Below are 22,505 nucleotides of genomic sequence, written 5' to 3' on the forward strand. Positions count from 1 at the left end.
AGGAAAAAGCCGATGGGAGAATGGGAATTGTCTGTTCCTTCGGCCGTGTTTTTTCCAAGTCTTTTTCTAAACAACCTCCGATTGTGCAAGAACTGTATGGTCTTCATGAGACCTTGAAAAGCTTGCAAATTCAATACTAAATATGGGGAAGAAAGTGCAATATTTTTATTGACGCTAAAAATCTCGAGTATTTAAGAAAACACAGAGACTTATCAAGTAAGATGTACCGTATCTCCTTATTAATGGATAGTCCATTGTATACTTATAAACATATTCCAGGGACAAAAATGATCGCAGATATTATTTAAAAGCCAAGTAAGGAAATAGTTAGCAACAGCGAAACCCTATCTTTTATTGATGATGGAGCAGAATTTTTAGCAGCAGGGATTTTTAGTGGTCACAAAGTTGACTATTTAGGGTTGGCTGACGAGGAATTAATCAGGGGGCAACTACAGGATCCTGATATAAAAATTATTGTTGATATATTGAAGACAATAAGGAGCTCCAGAGTTGAAAACCCTGCTGCAACGGGCATAGGTCCCGATCTGGTGTCTAAAGGTTCGGAGGGCCCTGAAAAAGAACCTTGGCATCCGGATGAGCGCTCTATTAGTGAGAAACAAAAAGTTCTCCACTTTATTGATCTCCCTCAAGCAGAGAGGAGTATCTTATTGAAGAATATAGCCCCATGATTTATTCCCATTGCCAATAAACTTGTCTTAATGAACGGAGTTTTATATAGAATAGAATATATTTCGAATGGTTCTTTTAGGTTGAATCAAAATGTGCGCACAGAATTAAACATTCAAGTAGTTTTACCTAAGAGAATGATTCCAGGTTTATTAAAACTTTTCATGAGCATTTAGCTTTAGGTATTCATGCAAGTTTTGAGCGGACTTTGTGGAAAGTCAGAAAATTTTGCATTTTTGAAAATATGGCCTCTACAATTAAGGAATTTGTTAATAATTGCAATCTTTGTAACCAAGCTAATACGAAAAAAATCAAACCACCACTTGGGGAAAACATTGTTCCTGAAATGCCATTTTTGGTCTGGGCACTAGACAGTGCTGGTCCCTTTCCGATTACAAGCTCTGGGAATCGAAACGTTCTAGTTGGAGTGGATCTTTTTAGTAGTCAAGTAGTATTAAAGTGTATACCCGCTATGAATACACAAAACACTATAAAATTTCTTTGCGAAAATATTATTGCTTATTATGGTCTGCCTGAGGCTGTTTTAACTGATCATGGTTCAAATTTTGACAATATAGAAATAAAGAAGATGTTTTCCGAAATTAATTGTAAGAAAATTTATAGTAGCCCCTTAATCCACAGTGCAATGGAGCTAGCGAGAATAAGTTAAAATATTGAAGAAAATTCTGTCTCATTCTTGTGGTAAATTAACTCAGGTGGATTGGGATGAAAAGATTCCCCTTATAATGTTAAGTATGAACTCTTCTCTAAATACTGTTCGAAAATTTTCTAGCTTTACCATTGTGCATGGATTCAGTGGAAAATCTTTGGCAGATTTATAATTCAATAAACCGACAAACTTAAATTATTTTGATGGCTATGATTCTTACGTTACACGATTAATATAAAATATCTGTGAGATTCACCAAATGTGCTTAAATGAGATAAAAATTCAAAGGTCCAAACTGGCGATTCAGTATAATAAAGATTCAAAAGAGACATTAATTGCCTCTGGAGACATTGTATATTGCCGTGATACAACTTCAGTTGGTAGAAAATCCACCAATTATTCTTTTCTTGGACCGTATGTGGTATTATCCGAAGTGCATAAAAATGTTTTCTATTTGGCTTCTTTAAATCCAGGTGAATTAAGAAAAAGAACCTCAAATACTAGGCTCCTTAAAAGAGTCAACCATGAGATTTTTTTGAAACATAATCCTCAATTTTCCGAGAATTACCAGAAAGAGATTAACCAGTATAAAGAAAAAAATGATGAAATGAACCCTAGTTGTGATGTTTGCTCCCTAGAGGAAACAGAAAGTAGACCATATGACCTTAGGTCTTGCGAACCAAGCACTCATGTTATACTAAATGATAACTTACCCCTTCTTAGTTCAGATATTGCAAAATCCCAAAAAGCCCCTTCTCTTACTGAAGAAGACTCTTTTCGTTTATCTCAAAGCGTCGATATGCACAAAAGAACAATAATTGATGAAACACAAAATAATTTAATTGAGCCTGAAAATGTTATCGAAACAGAAAACACTAATGTCTTTTCAAGTACTCCTAGTGCTGAAGTTTCACGTATAACAGGAGAGTCCACATCCTCTGAAGGTGAATGTTCTAAAACTATTCCTACAGCTAAAGAAAGTGAAATTATGTTGTCATCCCCGACTTCAAAGGTTAAAATAAAGGTAGATCAAATTAAAGCAAAACGCGAAGAAAATCCCTTTTATTCCTTAAGAAAATTAAAGTAGCTAAAAACCTGTAATTGAAAGGGAAAGTATAGATGTGTCATGTTTTAAGGTCAACAATTTGGGACCCTAAAATCATTAGATGGTTGAATTCTCAATCTAAAAATTTCAGAATAAGCATCAATGGCTTATATATTTTTTTTTATATGATGTAGCCAATCCTGCAATACTAGTAGCCTAATTATACAATTACCTTCTAAGAGTAAAGTACCTGGTTTATTCTATCTATGACGCTATTAAATTAGTCAGTCTTTATTTTAAGCTGAAGGTCTTTAGCATTTAAACGTGATTTTTTTTCAGATGAATTGTTTTACGATGAAATTTAGACTGATAATTAGTGTATTCCTTGATTTTGGAATGTCGGCTAAGAAATCGACTTTATCATTAGATGGCCAACAATCTTTTGTTTGAAGAGGCATAGGCTTCCAATATCTGAGCGAACTTGGAACTGGATCGAGTGGAAACCACAAACTCATTTTCTTTCTTAGCGTAGAAAAGCTTAAAAACACGGCTTTGCTGCTTAAGGTTCAGGTGGGAGATATGCTGAATATTCTTAGAGAAAAGGGACTAAATTTTGAAAATGTTAACCTTGATAAAGAGGTGGAAACTCTTAAAGGTATAATAGCCTCTAGGACAAATGGTCACCATAATTTATTGAATAATGCAAATCTAATTATTGATCAGTTCCAGGAATTCTTGGAAATTAAGAAAAAAATACTGATTTCTGAACTTGACCTTATTTCTAACATCATAGAAGAATTTGAGTTTAATATTATTAATCCTAGTAAGAAAAGGGCCATTTTACCTATAGTGGGGCAGATCAGTGAAGTTCTATTTGGTTTAAGTTCTACAAGCACTGTGGAAAAATTATTTGACAAATTAGAAGAATTAAGTAATGACCAAGAAAAGGTTACTAAATTCATTTCTGTATCAGTGTCGGTAATCCCAGAATTAGAAATTTCTCTTAATAAATTGCGTAACGAAACTTTAGACCAAGTAAGCCAATCGTTTAAAACCTTCGAATCTGAATTGTCTGATAATGCCTTGAAAATAACTTCTTCTTTAGTTGTAAACTTTGCCCAAATACATAATGCAGTAGAGAAATTAACTTCTAATATTTTAAATAAATTACAAAGTTTTCGCTTTCACTTGGAACAATTGTCCAAAGGTCTGATTCAAGTGTTAAATGGTAATTTCCCTGTTAGCGTTATTTCCCCAGTTAAGCCTATATCATATTTGAAGTTTGTTCAGGAAAGCCTACCTAAAGGGTTTGAGTTGGCTATTGACGATTTTAGAAGCGGGTTGATCATTGAAACTTTAAAGCATGTGGAATGTAGTTTAGAATTTGATTTGATTAATGTTTTGTTTGTTTGCGACTTTCCTCTTTCCAAAATTCTAGATTCCTTTCAACTTTATAAGACTTTTGAGGCTCCTGTTGCTATAAACGATTCTTTTACTGCTAGCGGTAAGCAAATATATTCAGTAATTACCAATGGAGAACCTTATATTGGGATAGGAGGAGATGAATCAAGCTATATAATATTAGACGGAGGTTTCAGGTCATCCTGTTTTTATGTAAAGTCAAAAATTGTTTGTAAAAGACGCTTTGTCATACATAAATTTCCGTCATCCAACTCCTGTGCATTTTCTGTATTTTTTAATAAAACAGACTTGGAAAATTTAGTTTGTAAGCGTAATTTAAAAACTTTTGATTCACTTTTTATTCATTCTCTATCTGATTGTCAATTTTATTTTGCCGGAGGTGGAGCAAATAATCCTATTTCTATTAGATGCTTGAAAGGGAATCAATATAATATAACATTTTCGTATGGATTAAACATAAATAACTCCTTAATAGTAAATATTCCAGATGAATGCTCAGTTACCTCTGAATACTTTAGAATAAATGAAGAATTCTTTAGTTATAATTTATTTAATATATCCGCCAATCTCCCAAATTTAACAATGGACTTCCATAGTGTTATTTTGGAGATTTTAGGACACAGTTCAGATTTAGTAAAGACTTTTATAGATTTTGAAAATTCAGTAGTTCCAAATTTTAAATGGAAGAAAGGGATTAGTTCTTTTAGTATTCCAATATCAGAATTAAATGAATTGAGCAGAGATATTTCTAATAAGACTAGAGAAAAGAAAATTGTTGCCAGTGGCATTTCAATCATGACTTTGGTTATTAGCGCCTTATTTACATTTGTAGGTTTTCTAAGCTGATACTAAAACAAATTTGGTATAAATTGCTTGCTGTAAGAGCATCAAATTTGCCCTTAAACTGATCACGACAATTGAATAAATTTGTTAGTAGTTTAGGCTCTTTATTTGCGTAATGAAAAATACTAAATTGCTTCCACTTCAGTTAATAACAACTGTTAGCTTTAGACTCTTTCAGGCTATCAATTAAGAATTGTCTATTTTTGTAAGAAAGATTCAAAATCCCTTAAAAATGCTATAAAGGCACATATGGCTGTCATAAGGGAACTGCAATCATTTGTTCTTAGTTTAATTAACCAATAATGATGACATTGAAGCCGAAGAGTTGATATATTTTACACAAGAGACCCTTCATATATATCATTTTTTTTTAAACTGTCCAACTGCTATGATAACTTACCCTCTCAAATTGTATTATGTTTGGATATTATGTCATTTAATTTACATGTGTATTAGTGATATTTATTTAAAACGTTTATTATTTGTGATTATATAACTTGTTGTGATTTATACGAGAGGTTAAGTGAAATAGTAGTAATATTTAATTTTAAATTTTTTTTTACCTTGGTTATAGAAGGATCTCTAAAATAAACAAAAAAAAATAAAAAATATTTAAAAAAAAAAAAAATTGTCTTAACAACCAATTATTAATATTTTTTTTTCTCTTCTTCTCTTTGGACGCAAGCTTAATAGGAAGGAGCGGAATTGTAAGAATCTTGTTATTGTTTGCCAGGGATTAATCTCTTCTTGGTATAGCCTTGGAAGTGTTGTTTGTACGAATTGATTCTTGCTAAATAACATGTGCGAATTGAAAAACAGGGGTTTGTATAGAAGGACAGGAGGATTTTGGAGAGAGTTAGTTGGTGTTGGTACTTTGGCGAGTGTGGGTAGCTTTGATTAGATGTGAGTAGAATAATTTGTTCCTTCTCAAACTCATAATGTTAATTTACTAGTTTCCACTGCGCGACATGAGTCTCGCTGATATAATTTAAATACCTTGGAATATTTTGTTCGATCACATATTAGTTAGTAGTTAGTTTATTTTAATATCTTAAACTTCTTATTTCAGTACGAAGACTAAGCAAGATTGTACTTATATTACAAGTTATAAAACTTTTGATTTTCTTGATTATCTTTTTAAAACGAAACTATTAAAAACCAAAAACCAAACTTCTTTTAAAAATAAAACGTTTGCTCTTTTTTACCTCTTGTGTTGTGTTAACTTTATCTCAAGTGTTAGGTACGGGTTATTTCTAGCATTTCTTATATATTTATTAACTGGCAGAGTTTGATACCTCCACGCTACCCAAACTATTGCTAATTCTGCAGACTCTGTTTAAACCGGTTACAAAATGGTGGCAGCGACGGAGATAAAACCCTCCTCCTAATAAAATTTATAGAATCCATATAATATTTAAAAAAATTTTTACGCTTCGCTTAAAAGTCCAAGACCAGAATCTTTGTTATTTCTACGGTACAATGCTTGTCTTTTCTTCTATATATACGGTACAATGCTTGTCTTTTCTTCTATATATTACCTTCATTTTACTTTTTCGCATGCTATTAATTTTTTTTTGCATAATTGCTTGCTTATTTGCACGTTTATTTTTTTTAGATATATATAATAAGACTACTTATTGTAAGACTGCTTCTTGTGGTTTCTATTAAGGATTATTCACTCAGTTCCGGGTAAGTCTATAAAAATGTCTTTACCTAGTGTCGAAATTAAAAATAATGATCCAGGAGGTTCTAGTTTACCCCAGCCTCCTGTATTTCAACATGTAGCCTATAGTACTATTGACCCTTTTTCTACAATTAAAAGATTAGTAAGACCGTCACGAATTAGCCTATGGATAAATGATCTCCAAAGAGTCAGTAGGTTAATGGGAATTATCGGGTCAATTATGATCGAAAAGTATGCAGCTTTAATGTCGGACGAACCATTTAGTACTTATATTGAAAAATATGTTGACGCGACAAATTTTGCTAGCTTGAAAGAGTCTCTGTGTTCTACTTTTCTTGACAAAATAACACCCGCTGAAAATTTACAACATATAATGACAATTAAACAAGAGCCAAATGAACCTATAGTAAAATTTTCATGAGAATTACGGGTGAATTCGAGGGATATGCTTCCTTGGTTAAACAAATCGTGGGCACTGAAAACCTCTTGTTGGAAATTGACATTTTCAAGCAACAAGCATTTGAACAAGGATTGCATGATGGCATTCGTAGGTTCATTCGTGAAAGAAGGGCTTGTGAGAATATAAGTGAATCATTTAAAAGGGCTAAACTATGCGAAGAAATTAACGGTATAACGGCAGGAATTTCCTCCCTATCTGCTGCCACTCTTTCTACCATTCATAATAGTCGGGGTCCAATATTCGAACCCAGAGGAAATAATTTTAGGCCCAGAAACTTCCAGTCCGGGTATAACCCCAATCAATACAGGGGCCGTGGAAATTACTATTCAAACTTCAATGCTGGGTCGTATAACGGTTCCTCAAATAGAGGGAATTTCAGGAGAGGACATCCTGGAAGATTTCCGTCTCCAGGTCAGCATTACAGGGGAAACAGAGGGTATAGCTACAGAGCGTACCCTAGACAAAATTTTCAAAAAAGTGTGCCACTTGGGTCCAATAATGATTCAATGCAGAATAATAGTGGCAATTTTGGCGTTCAAAACGCTAATGCATCCTCATCAATAGACGCTAGTAATCAGCAAGTTTCAAGAAAATTGTTTTTTTTGTGTTTTGTGCAAGTCTGATACACATCATATTTACAGTTGTGAAATAGTTTTAAAGGGACGTAGAGCAATTGAGCAAGAAAATGCTAATCAGGGAAACTAGATAAGCCAATGACTTCAGAAGAGTATTCTTTGGCAACTATTAATAGTAAAACTCTTCAAAAACTTTCGTTTGTTAGTTTTCAAAAAAATTCATCTGAATTATTCTCATTGTTTAACAAGATAATTATTTGTGGTGTAGAATGTAACTCCTTTTTAGACTGTGGCTCAGAGAAGTCACTCATATCAAATGAATTCTTTAACTCTTTGCCTATAAATTATAAGAACTCTTTAAGACCAACGACAATTGTTATTAAGTCTCTCTCTGGACATTTCTTACCAGTGCAGGGTGTAGCAAAATTATTCGTTACAAATCCAGGTAGCAATAAAAAAGTGAGTTTATTTTGGGATTTCATCATTGTTGAAAACTTGCCTTTTTCAGTCATTTTAGGTTTTTTCCTTATGGAACGTCTAGACTGCTCTTTACATTTTCGCAAAAGAAAACTAGAATTTGGATATGCCCCTCAGAAAGAACAAATTTCTGACAGCTCCTGTGCATACGGCAGCGTGGTGGTTAGAACAGATGTTACTATTGATCCCGGAACTTTTAGAAATGTAGACTGTAAATTAATTTATGGGGACGAAATCAAGATCGAAGATGGTGACAATTTAATTGTTACACCTCTGGAAGGTTATGAAAATTATTTACATGACTATGTTAGCACAGTATATGATCAGAAAACTAGAATTTTAATATTTAATGATTCCTGCATGCCGATTGAGCTTAAACATTACACCGAAATCACAAGTTTTTCGCGCTTTCCTAAGGAAACTTTAGTAGCATTTTCAAAATCCTTGGGATGTAATGGTTCAATGATTGAAGAGAAGGAAGTAGAATGGGATAGCAAAGAATATTTATCACAGTTTGATTTTTCTTCTGTACCTAATGTAGTACAGCTTGAACTGGAAGCTTTACTTTTGAATAGCAAATCCTGTTTCTCTCTTCACCCCTATGATGTAGGAAAAAATGATCTAATGATTTTTAAGCCAGATATGCCAATCGACACAGAGTTTAAACCTCCTAAACAATTTAGAATTCCTTACCAGATGGCTCTTGTTTTAGAAGAGCACATCCAGGCAATGCTGCAATCTGGAACTATTAAAGAGGAATCTTCTCAATTTCCTTCTCTGGTATTCCTGATCCGTAAGCATAGAGCAAATAAAAACGAACAACTTAGTAAAGAAAACACGAGATTTTTGATTGATCTACGTACTTGCAACACTAAAATGAAAGATACAGCTTTTCTAATACCCAGAACTACAGACATTTTACAGAATTTATCCAAAGGAAAATTTTACAGTGAGTTTGATATGCGTAGTGGATTTTTCCAAATATCTATTGACGAGAATTATCAAAAATTCTTTTCGTTCTTGTCTCCACTAACAGGAAGAAGTCATTGTTACACAAGAATACCCCAAGGGAGTGTTTTTGGTCCTAAGGCCTTTGCTAATTTCATGGATAAGCTGTTTCCAGCAAAATTTAGATCATTCGTTTTCAATTTCTTTGATGATATTTATCTTAAAACTGAAAACCCTAATCCCAAAGATCACTTAGAACATTTAAAAAGGTTCTTTGCTCGTCTTAAACAGTTTAATATCAAATTGTCTACTTCAAAAACGCTATTGTTTAAAGGTTCTATACCAGTTTTAGGGTTTATAGTATCTAAAGACAAAATTCAACCCCAGATATCAAAGTTAGATGCAATTGAGAAACTTGAAAGACCAGAAAATTTTTCTTAGCTTAGGTCTTAACTTGGCTTATTTAACTATTACAGATGTTTTTATTTCAATTTTTATGATTTAATCACCCCTTTGACTAAGCTATTAAAGAAAAACACAGAATGGAAATGGGGAGAAGAGCAAGAATTTGCTTGGTTATACTTAGTGGGACAAATTACTAAAAAGGACAGTGAAATCGTTGTTCACATGGCTGATTTGGAGAAGGATTTTAATCTATTTGTGGATTCGTCGGAAAACGGTGTAGGGGCAATTTTATGTCAGGAAAAAGCCGATGGGAGAATGGGAATTGTCTGTTCCTTCAGCCGTGTTTTTTCCAAGTCTTTTTCTAAACAACCTTCGATTGTGCGAGAACTGTATGGTCTTTATGAGACCTTGAAAAGCTCGCAAATTCAATACTAAATATGGGGAAGAAAGTGCAATATTTTTATTGACGCTAAAAATCTCGAGTATTTAAGAAAACACAGAGACTTATCAAGTAAGATGTACCGTATCTCCTTATTAATGGATAGTCCATTGTATACTTATAAACATATTCCAGGGACAAAAATGATCGCAGATATTATTTCAAGGCCAAGTAAGGAAATAGTTAGCAACAGCGAAACCCTATCTCTTATTGATGATGAAGCTTAATTTTTAGCAGCAGGGATTTTTAGTGGTCACAAAGTTGACTATTTAGGGTTGGCTGACGAGGAATTAATCACGGGGCAACTACAGGATCCTGATATAAAAATTATTGTTGATATATTGAATAAATTAAGTAGCTCCAGAGTTGAAAACCCTGCTGCAACGGGCATATGTCCCGATCTGGTGTCTAAAGGTTCGGAGGGCCCTGAAAAAGAACCTTGGCATCTGGATGAGCGCTCTATTAGTGAGAGGCAAAAAGTTCTCCACTTTATTGATCTCCCTCAAACAGAGAGGAGTATCTTATTGAAGAATATAGCCCCATGGTTTATTCCCATTGCTAATGAACTTGTCTTAATGAACGGAGTTTTATATAGAATAGAATATATTTCGAGTGGTTCTTTTAGGTTGAATCAAAATGTGCGCACAGAATTAAACATTCAAGTAGTTTTACCTAAGAGAATGATTCCAGATTTCTTAAAACTTTTCATGAGCATTTAGCTTTAGGTATTCAAGCAAGTTTTGAGTGGACTTTGTGGAAAGTCAGAAAATTTTGCATTTTTGAAAATATGGCCTCTACAATTAAGGAATTTGTTAATAATTGCAATCTTTGTAACCGAGCTAATACGAAAAAAATCAAACCACCACTTGGGGAAAACTTTGTTCCTGAAATGCCATTTTTGGTCTGGGCACTAGACAGTGCTGGTCCCTTTCCGATTACAAGCTCTGGGAATCGATACGTTCTAGTTGGAGTGGATCTTTTTAGTAGTCTAGTAGTATTAAAGTGTATACCCGCTATGAATACAGAAAACACTATAAACTTTCTTTGGGAAAATATTATTGCTTATTATGGTCTGCCTGAGGCTTTTTTAACTGATCATGGTTCAAATTTTGACAATATAGAAATAAAGCAGATGTTTTCCGAAATTAATTGTAAGAAAATTTATAGTAGCCCCTTAATCCACAGTGCAATGGAGCTAGCGAGAATAAAATTAAAATATTGAAGAAAATTCTGTCTCATTCTTGTGGTAAATTAACTCAGGTGGATTGGGATGAAAAGATTCCCCTTATAATGTTAAGTATGAACTCTTCTCTAAATACTGTTCGAAAATTTTCTAGCTTTACCATTGTGCATGGATTAAGTGGAAAATCTTTGGCAGATTTACAATTCAATAAACCGACAAACTTAAATTATTTTGATGGCTATGATTCGTACGTTACACGATTAATACAAAATATCTGTGAAATTCACCAAATGTGCTTAAATGAGATAAAAATTCAAAGGTTCAAACTGGCGATTCAGTATAATAAAGGTTCAAAAGAGACATTAATTGCCTCTGGAGACATTGCATATTGCCGTGATACAACTTCAGTTGGTAGAAAATCCACCAATTATTCTTTTCGTGGACCGTATGTGGTATTATCCGAAGTGCATAAAAATGTTTTCTATTTGGCTTCTTTAAATCCAGGTGAATTAAGAAAAAGAACCTCAAATACTAGGCTCCTTAAAAGAGTCAACCATTAAATTTTTTTAAACATAATCCTCAATTTTCCAAGAATTACCAGAAAGAGATTAACCAGTATAAAGAAAAAATGATGAAATGAACCCTAATTGTGATGTTTGCTCCCTAGAGGAAACAGAAAATAGACCATATGACCTTAGGTCTTGCGAACCAAGCACTCATGTTATACTAAATGATAACTTACCCCTTCTTAGTTCAGATATTGCAAAATCCCAAAAAGCCCCTTCTCTTACTGAAGAAGACTCTTTTCGTTTATCTCAAAGCGTCGATATGCACAAAAGAACAATAATTGATGAAACACAAAATAATTTAATTGAGCCTGAAAATGTTATCGAAACAGAAAACACTAATGTCTTTTCAAGTATTCCTAGTGCTGAAGTTTCACGTTTAACAGGAGAGTCCACATCCTCTGAAGGTGAATGTTCTAAAACTATTCCTACAGCTAAAGAAAGTGAAATTATGTTGTCATCCCTGACTTCAAAGATTAAAATAAAGGTAGATCAAATTAAAGCAAAACGCGAAGAAAATCCCTTTTATTCCTTAAGAAAATTAAAGTAGCTAAAAACGTGTAATTGGAAGGGAAAGTATAGATGTGTCATGTTTTAAGGTCAACAATTTGGGACCCTAAATCATTAGATGGTTGAATTCTCAATCTAAAAATTTCAGAATAAGCATCGATGGCTTATATATATATTTTTTTTATATGATGTAGCCAATCCTGCAATATTAGTAGCCTAATTATACAATTACCTTTTAAGAGTAAAGTACCTGGTTTATTCTATCTATGACGCTATTAAATTAGTCAGTCTTTATTTTAAGCTGAAGGTCTTTAGCATTTAAACGTGATTTTTTTCAGATGAATTGTTTTACGATGAAATTTATACTGATAATTAGTGTATTCCTTGATTTTGGAATGTCGGCTAAGGAATCGACTTTATCATTAGATGGCCAACAATCTTTTGTTCGAAGAGGCATAGGCTTCCAATATCTGAGCGAACTTGGAACTGGATCGAGTGGAAACCACAAACTCATTTTCTTTCTTAGCGTAGAAAAGCTTAAAAACACGGCTTTGCTGCTTAAGGTTCAGGTGGGAGATATGCTGAATATTCTTAGAGAAAAGGGACTAAATTTTGAAAATGTTAACCTTGATAAAGAGGTGGAAACTCTTAAAGTTATAATAGCCTCTAGGACAAATGGTCACCATAATTTATTGAATAACGCAAATCTAATTATCTAAGGTATTTAAATTATATAAGCGAGACTCATGTCATGCTGTGGAAAGTAGTAAATTAACATTGTGAGATTGAGAAGGAACAAATTATTCTACTCACATCTAAGTAAAGCTACCCACACTCGCCAAAGTACCAACAGCAACTAACTCTCTCCAAAATCCTCCTGTTCTTCTATACAAACCCCTGTTTTTCAATTCACACATGTTATTTAGCAAGAATCAATTCGTACAAAAAACACTTCCAAGGCTATACCAAGAAGAGATTAATCCCTGGCAAACAATAACAAGATTCTTACAGTATATCGTCTTTGCTTAATGAACACATACACCAGGTAATATTCTCGCAACCTTTAGAACGGTTCAGTCAGGAATCTATCTAATAAAGGTAACACAATAAGATCCATCCCTCTCTATATGCCTTTCTTGCTGAAAATATTGGATAATATCAAGTGTATCACTACCTTAATCTTTCACTCACTTAACCCCAGCAATATATACTTAAAATAATAATATAAAAAAATAATAATATAAACCCATAAAATAAACCCCCTTTAATATTGAAATTCCACACAAATAACTCCCCCCCCCCCGTAATATACCATCTAAGATGCAACAGAGGATGGTTGAATAGTCACAAATCCATTGATTGTAAAAGAGTAACTCATTGTCCATATTGCACTGGGAAATACGTATATTAGTCGTGCCCGACGTCTTAGCCATGCTGCCACCCGTGACAGTCATAACTAGATAAATGTACCACCAATTTCCTGTGAGACACAAATATTTGCCTAACCGACCATTCCCTGAATGACAAATTTTTCAAAATATGTTCCTGATAAAAGGTTTTACAGTAGAGAAATATTGGTTAACGGTGATATAAAGCTAATAGATATCATAACATTTCTAGTAATGAGTTAGTTACAGTGACTCTGTACATAGAGGATAGCACAATCACATTTTTCTCTTTATACTGCCTTCCATTAGCGAGTTTCCTAGCTTGCCAGTTAATGATGGTATGTCAAAAAGATGTCTACAGTTGTCAAGAGTTCTTTGATACTTTATAGATCTGTGAAAAATAAGTCTTACTATGTTGTAGGTGAAGAGTTTAATTCTAGAAGCCCATTACAAGACCAAAAGACGACTGCTGGCTCTTTCTGCCAATTGAAAATAACATTGAAGCGGGTTCAATTATGTTAGCATTCAAGAGCATTGTCCCGAACAATGACGTGACTTTGAAATATGGATCAGGTGCTTTTTAAAGTGACAGACCTTCATACTGTCCTTTAACCGAAGATGAAGATGAGGAATATATACAACCTAGTAATCACGGCTTCTGTACCGGTATGTTCTGATATAAAATTATAAGAATATATGAAAAAAGTTTCAATTTATAAAAAGCCTTATAAGATTGTTATTAAGGAGAAGATATTATGTTTACCTACAAACTTTAGAAGTAGACAAATAGAGGATTTTAATTTACATGGAATTTTAAACCCGTGGGATGTGAAACATACCCTTCCTTGTAATTTGAATTATAAGAATAATCTAATCATAACATATAAGTTCTAAAGACGATTGGGCTAATAATTTTAACTATAATTTAACAAATCAAACTTCTGAACACATTAAAATGAGATATTTAGCAATAATAAAGCAACTTCACAATAGTAACCTTAATTTTAAACTAGCAAAATTATGCCGTGCAGAGATTAGGAAATCAATAGGAGCCTCAGACTTAAACAGAGCTTTGAAAGAATTACCTCTACCTTACAGCCTCAGAAAATACTTAGCATATTTAAAAACAAATATCCATGAATTCCTAGCAGACATAGTCAAAATCAAATTTGAAACAGCAATAGAAAGCCAAAGCTACCCTTGTACCTAAAATCCAAACTATTATAGGCAAAAAAAAGAAATCATTCAGAGACAATATTTTTAATTTCGAAAAATCTTCGATAAATTCTGTCCGCTCTCTCAAATCTCCAAGTTCTCCCAAATTACCATTCATATACGTATATCCATAACTCTGGAGTGACGGGTTCACTTGATTTCATTCTCTGCTCGAACCGCGTGACTGCGAATAGCTCAAGCGATGCTGACTGTAGCATATCAAATACGTATCATTTACCAATCTCCAACTATTTTGTCATTGATAGTGGTGTCTTCAAAAAATGATGAAAAGAAAAGAGTGGGAATTCAGATGTGACTGGAAGAAAATAAATACTGTTATATCTAAAGCAGAGCATGATTCCACACGATCAAATTAAGATACATTTCCAACTGCTGCAACAATACTCAGAAATGACCGAGTCAGAGACAAAATTATAATCAATAAAATCACACATGCGATGTGTTGTGCTGAGCTTTGTGCCGTTCCTGTACGTAAAGTTTTTGTCTGGGTTCAGAAATACTTGGCTTGTCAATAGTTCCTGCTTTTCAAGAAGGTAGAAAATCTTCAAAGTTTTGGCACCAGATATGGAATGATTGCAATCAGCCAAAATCTGTTGCCGTTAATGACATATGATTATATACCAAACGTCGTTTTGCTAAGTATGTTAAGAGTGACTGGATCAACTATTTCACCAGCGAGTTTTCTCCTGATTCAGTGCTAGAGACCCACTATGAGTCACTACTAGTGGATAGTCTAGTTGATACTACATTCTTGTTCCAAAAAAAGATAAAGAAAGCGGGCCATAGTGTTCCTATAGACGTATAACAGTTTCTTCTATTCTATGTAAATTGCTGGAGTTATTAGTGATTAATGACGTAAATAAGGCTTGTTCAAGTCCGGACAATCAGTTGGATTTAAATAAAGCTAGTTTCTCGTCCTTTCAGCTCATGATGTCTCTCGTGCTTTCAAGTCTAGTGTGTATTCCCATTTACTGTGTCATAAGTCGCAGCGAGGTCTCAATCGTTCAGTTGTGCAGTTATTTAATAGTCGCTTCTCAATTACGCTTATTATAATATAATTATTATTGATCATGGGCCGAACATAGGGCCGAAATAGTCACAGAACTGATTTTCAATGTTTTGAAAAGATTTTCCCTATTGTCTCTACTTTGTATTTGTTTGTTATGGAAAGGCAGTGTGATCTTCGTCACTATTTTCGTCTAGCTTATGGGGAGCAGTTGACCTGTGATATCTTGTATTTTATTAGTAGAGGTAAAAAACATGCTAATATTATCAATCAAATTTTTTTTTTAGAATCCTGTAGAAATGCAAACCTTATTCCCAAGTCTTTAACATATAAATTAATTTAAATACCCGGAAAGAAGCGCATTTTGCCCATACACTACAGTTAAAAACCTTAGTCCATATTATTAAGGACAAAAAACAGAAAAGACATATTATTTCAGCAGAGAGAAAATCGTTGGAGACTTTTTTGCTGGAAAACCTGTCCACCGTTGATTTTGCTCAAGTTGTTAGATTTGAAAGGAATTTTTTAGCCAAGATTTTCGCTTGTCCAAGTAACACCTCTAGAAGAAAATTGGAAGGCTTACGAAATGAATCTTCCATGAGAAACCGTATTTATTCTCCCAGATTCACTCCTGGACCTGCTATCGTTAACCTCTCTTCTAAAACATTGGAACCCCAGAAACCGAAACACTAGTAAAAGGTCCAAAATTTTCTTTTCTACCGAAACAGGTTCCTGTGGCACATATAGTTTCCCCTCTAGAGTCCGCTTTGCATATACACTATCCTTCTGTCTCTAACCCGGATGAAGTTAGATCTGGTCCTATAAATACCCTTTATAACAGCCAAAAAAGTTTAAGCCTCCTACCAATTCCACACCGATAATTTGCATGACATAAAAATACTATCTAATCTCCGAGAAGATCCTTCTATTATAATAACTAAAGCAGACAAAAGCAATTCACTTGTTGTCATGAATACAACAGACTATGACAACAAAATTCTTTCGCATTTAAATGACAAAATTACATATAAAACAATAACTCATGATCTTACTGATCAGTTCGCAAGTAATATTGTAAATTAATTAAAGCAGCTAAAACAAAATGGTAAAATCACCCCACAAATATACAATAAGTTTTTTGCCCGTGGTAGTGTCTGTCCTAAACTCTACGGTTTACCAAAAATACATAAACAGGGTATTCCCTTAAGACCTATCGTAGCTTGTGCTAAAGCCCCCGCTGCCAATACTGGAAAATGGCTTTGCACAGCTTTCAAACCTTTACTGTATTCTCAAAATTCCTTTTATTCGTAATTCGGCAGATTTGGTTAAATAGCTTAGCAACACAAGTATTTCAGGAAACACGATAGTTAGTAGTTTTGAGATTGTTTCCATGTACACAAATATAGATGTGACTATTTCTGAGGAATTATTAAAAAATAAAATAGAAGAAAATTACCATTTAGACTAATCGAGGCTTCAGCGACAGGAATTGATTGTGAAGATTTAATTACTCTTGTTAAGATTTGTAATACGTTTTCAATGTATTTTCAATATCGCGATTCTTTTTATCAACAAAAAATGGGTTACCCATGGGGGCACCTTTATCCGGGCTACTAGCAAATATTTACGTCGAAAATCTTGAGAATTGAATTCTTTTTTTTAACGCGTCTATTGGGGTCGTATTGGGGATGACGTAATTTTACTTTGGAATTATGGGAAAGCTAAATTTCGGGGTTTCTTAGATCATCTTAACACTTATGACCAAAATTTGCAGTTCACCCTAGAAGTTGAAATTGATAATAAACTACCGTTTTTAGATGTACTAATTATTCGTAATGCTGATAAACTGGATTTTACTATCTATCGAAAGCCAACACAAAACAATAGATATCTTCACTTTAATTCAAATCACCCCCCACATGTTCAAAGAGTAGTTGTAACTTCCCTTATTGATCGTGCCCTGAATATTTGCTCCGATTCGTATATAAATGCAGAAATAAACTTTATCAGAGACATTCTTTTTTGTAATGGATACCCCATTCCTTTTGTCAATAAAACAATTTACCGTACAATAAAAAGACATTCTTGTAAAGTCGAAGAAGATACTTTACGATGTGAGGCTACTGACAAGCCCTCAAATATTGTCTATCTTCCGTATATCCCAAAGATCACAACAAAATTAAAAAATATTTGCACAAAAAATAATCTGTACGTAGTTTTTACTAATAATTTTAAAATCATCAATTTCTTAAATTCCGGTAAAGATAGGACCCCAGTTACTCGCCAAAGAGGGGTCTATCGAATACCCTGTGATTGTGGAAACTACTATGTCGGCAGGACCCATCAGAATCTAGAAAAACAGTTACAACAGCATAAAAATGATATAGACAAGGCCTTATTTTCAAATAGTTCCAGCAACTCCTTTGATTCTGCTTTAGGTTGGCATATATTTAATAATCCGTCCCACACGATACTTTTCGAAAACTCTTCACTCATCAGTAATGATTTGGGGATAAAAAAGGTGGTTCAAGAATCGAAATTAATCTCAAAAACTAAATAATAATACTTTTTGAACAGGGACTTAGGGGAACGCAAACTAAATTCTTTATACTCAAATTTCATTAAAAATGATCTAACAAAATATTTTACTAAACCGATTTATAATAGTAGTGAACCAACTACGAAAAGGCCTTTGAGACAGGCTGCTAAACAAGCAAGGTCGGCTCTAAGAAATTGCAACTAATCACTTTGTTTTCTTTAGTTTGAACAACTTTATATTCTCATTTCATTCTTTTCGCCAGTCCTTGATGAACTTCGTTGAAGCTAGGATGCTTGGGCTGTTTAAAAAAAAAAAAAATTAAAAGTGTTTTTAATTATTTGGTTTTAATTCTCACAATTTGATGTGTTCATTATATATATATATATATATATATATATATATATATATATATATATATATATATATATATATATATATATATATATATATATATATATATATATATATATATATAGTTTCTCTCTTGTTCTTGTATTGTGCTGAAGACAGCCCTTAGGGCCAAAATATCCACAGAGCTGATTTCCACTGTCTTGAAAAGATTTTCCCATTTGTCTCTACTTTGTATTTGTTTGTTATGGAAAGGCAGTGTGGTCTTCGTCGCTATTTATATATATATATATATATATATATATATATATATATATATATATATATATATATATATATATATATATATATATTTATATATATATATATATATATATATATATATATATATATATATATATATATATATATATATATATATATATATATATATATATATATATATATATATATATATATATATATATATATATATATATATATATATATATATATATATATATATATATATATATATATATATATATATATATATATATATATGACTGAAATTACTTGTAATTTTTATATTTAGGTTTGAGCTTTGAAAATTTCCCCACGTAAAAAAAATAATAGAGAAGTGTTATAGAGACAATTAAAAATTAACAAAATGTATGCCGAGATGAACCACGACAGCGAAAGCAGGAAGATGTTCGTCCAAAAAGAGGATGCAGTACGCTCAGCACACAATATGTACAATTCAATCAGTGAAAGCAAAGAATTTACGCACAAAGATCAATTGCTTATCTTAATTACAAGCACAATCTTCTTCTGTACATTTGTATCTAAATTATTCTTAATTGCAATAGTTCTCTCTATATAAATGAATGTGTATACTACTGAAATAAAGTTAATACTTAAATAATTTTCCCATTTATTTGAGGACTTTTTGTTTCAAAATGGGTGTTTTTTGTTGTTTTTTTAGAATTTGTTTTAAGGTATCATTATGCCCAAATTACTTTTACAATGCACAGTCACTTGATTCTAGCACAACATATGACTTTATTATTAATATTATTATTCAATATTATACACCTGCTACCTGCATCTCCTTGCGATAGTTTGAAAAAAAAATGATTTTGATTTTTTGCAAATCAAATCTGGCCATTCTATATTTCAGGAGGGTCCTCCTTGTGGCTTACAACATCAAGGGTTTTACAGCAATATGGCCTATTCCTGCTGTCTTTTTTGCACTCCTTAGCTTCCGTCAAGTTCAATCCTTCTATGTAATATCGACAAATACGCATCACATTCTGCAATTCAACACCCTCTCAAATGATGCTAGCCATGGGGGCGGCTAACCGCTTAATTGTAGTATGGAAGGCCTTTTAATTCACATTTGACGTAATAAAGGAAGAATAAGTATATGATATTGGTAGCTTATTTTGAAAAAGTTCCAAAGTATTGAAGAATTATAGTTTTTGTTTTCAAACTGATTTGGCGTATTTTTGCCATGCGTGATATGGTTTTTATAGAATTGAAATTTATAATTTGGAACAATGAAGTCGATAATCACAAATTTTGTATAATGTTTCAAATGTGCCATTTTATCTTAGAAAACATGTACTTCACTTTAAATAGTTTTGCCATAGAGTTAGGAATGAATTTCAAGATGCTTTTGTAAACATGTTGAATAAGTCTGAGAACATGTTACCTCCATAATGTTTCAGTCTTTCAGTCAATAACTATCACTGAAAAAAAGAAAATAGATATTTATTTAGCTGTTGAATTTTAGTTTTAATAAAAATGAAACATGATATGGCAATGACTAACATAGGTTGTTATTGGGGCAATTATATGGTGTATTTGAAAACACGAGAAGCACCGTCGTTACAAATCCCAGAACCTTCTCTAAAAATACATAGTCGCTTTAAACTATCATATTGTTTGTTAATGTTTAAGATTATAAAATCTCAAAGATGGACAGAATGTCATGTTACTATGTAAAAAATTGATTTAATATTATTAGCATACTAAGGACGATTAGAAAAAAATCTAATGAGTGGCTGAAAGTCAAAATTGTTCCTATTCGTAAATAATCAGACAGCTTCTGCCCCTTCCCGTTAATTATTTATCCCAGTACCCATTTGGAGCTAAGTTGACTGTACTTGAAAGAACACGCTCATTGCTCTGATTAGTATTAAGTACCTTTCCGTTAATATTTATATTTATTTAATGCTATTATTTCATAATATAACTATCCGACTATTCTTTTGAATATATGATATAAGTTATTATTCACCAATTTTGGTTACATTCTTTTAAACTTTAAATCTTCTGAATTTACCATACCTACTGTTTATTCTATGCTAGAGATATATTTTAGATCAACAAACTTGAATTTGAGAAGCATTTATATACCAAAGTTCTAAAGTTTGTTAAATTTGAAAACGATTCTAAAATAATAAAGGAATTGGAGGCAATTGCAAGGACCGACGTAACAAAGATAATTTGAGTAAGTATCTACTTAAATAAATTGTCAGTAACTCAACGTTATTATTGTTATAAAATCAGTGCTATTAAATTAGTACAACATTTGATAAATTAATTCAAAATAGTTCAAAATAATAAATAGGTTTTTTTATGCCAATTGATACATAATTAGTCATATATGAAAAAATCGTAGAATGTAGTTAAAAGTTAAAGTTGGCCGTAGAGAATTAAAGGAAATTAAGTAATATATCTAATTAAGTTAGATCAATAAATTGACATATGGTTAAAATGTATATTTGTATTATTAGTATTTATATTTAATTGACTTTGCTTAGTTTTTTAATGAAGTTAAAATGTAGATTAAATAATCAAACAGTTCGTGGTAACGAACTGTAGTAAGGAGCGACCCGGCTCAATAGTAACCAAAACTCTAAAAAATGGAATTTTGATACCAATAGCTACATCAAAAGAACCGCATTTTAATGCTGGTTTTAAATATATAAGTTTCATCAAGTTTAGTCTTACCCATCAAAAGTTACGAGCCTGAGAAAATTTGCGTTATTTTAGAAAATAGGGGAAAACGCCCCCTAAAAGTCATAGAATCTTAACGAAAATCACACCATCAGATTCAGCGTATCAGAGAACCCTACTGTAGAAGTTTCGAGCTCCTATCTACAAAAATGTGGAATTTTGCATTTTTTGCCAGAAGGCAGATCACGGATGCGTGTTTATTTGTTTTTTTGTTTTTTTGTTTTTTTCCCCAGGGGTGATCGTATCGACCCAGTTGTCCTAGAATGTCGCAAGAGGGCTCATTCTAACGGAAATGAAAAGTTCTAGTGCCCTTTTTAAGTGACCAAAAAAATTGGAGGGCACCTAGGCCCCCTCCCACGCTAATTATTTTCCCAAAGTCAACGAATCAAAATTCTGAGATAGCCATTTTATTCAACGTAGTCGAAAAACCTTATAACTATGTCTTTGGGGACGACTTACTCCCCCACAGTCCCCGTGGGAGGGGCAACAAGTTACAAACTTTGACCTGTGCTTACATATAGTAATGGTTATTGGGAAGTATACAGGCGTTTTCAGGAGTGTTTTTTTGGTTTGGGGGAGGGGTTGAGAAGAGGGCGATATGCTGGGGGAACTTTCCTTCGAGAATTTGCAATGGGAGAAGAAAATTTCCATGAAGGGAGAGCAGGATTTACTAGTATTATTTAAAAAAAAAACAATTAAAAAATAAAAGTGAAAAAGCTTTTTCAGCTGGAAGTAAGGAACAGCAATAAAACTTAAAAGAAACAGAAATAAAGTATTTTCGGTAATTTCAACTACTTATTCTACGGCTTTTGTGATTCAGGGGGTCATTCTTAATGAATTGGGATAAAATTTAAGCTTTAGTGTAAAGAGCGAGGTACTGACGATGGGGCGAATCCCCTCATATATGTAATAAAAACATGAGAATACAAAAGTTCTTTACGTAAGCTAATTTATAAGTTACGTAAATCTTTTACCAATAAAAAGATTCGTAAAAAATTAAAAGTTCTAGTTGCCTTTTTAATTAACCAAAAAATCGGGGGGCAACTAGGCTTCGTCCCCCGCTCTTTTTTT

The 22,505-nt window shown here is 32.8% G+C and overlaps 1 long non-coding RNA gene across 1 annotated transcript; it reads left to right on the forward strand.

Annotated features, from left to right (window-relative positions):
- Nucleotides 1–4,006: 4,006 nt before the first annotated feature.
- Nucleotides 4,007–19,906, forward strand: LOC136034024 (uncharacterized). The gene is made up of 4 exons (XR_010619094.1): nucleotides 4,007–5,570; nucleotides 6,283–6,356; nucleotides 13,724–13,968; nucleotides 19,591–19,906. It is a non-coding gene; the product is annotated as an uncharacterized LOC136034024 (long non-coding RNA).
- Nucleotides 19,907–22,505: the final 2,599 nt, after the last annotated feature.

This window comes from Artemia franciscana, chromosome 12 (assembly GCF_032884065.1).
Source record: "Artemia franciscana chromosome 12, ASM3288406v1, whole genome shotgun sequence".
NCBI classification, from domain to species: Eukaryota; Metazoa; Arthropoda; class Branchiopoda; order Anostraca; family Artemiidae; genus Artemia; species Artemia franciscana.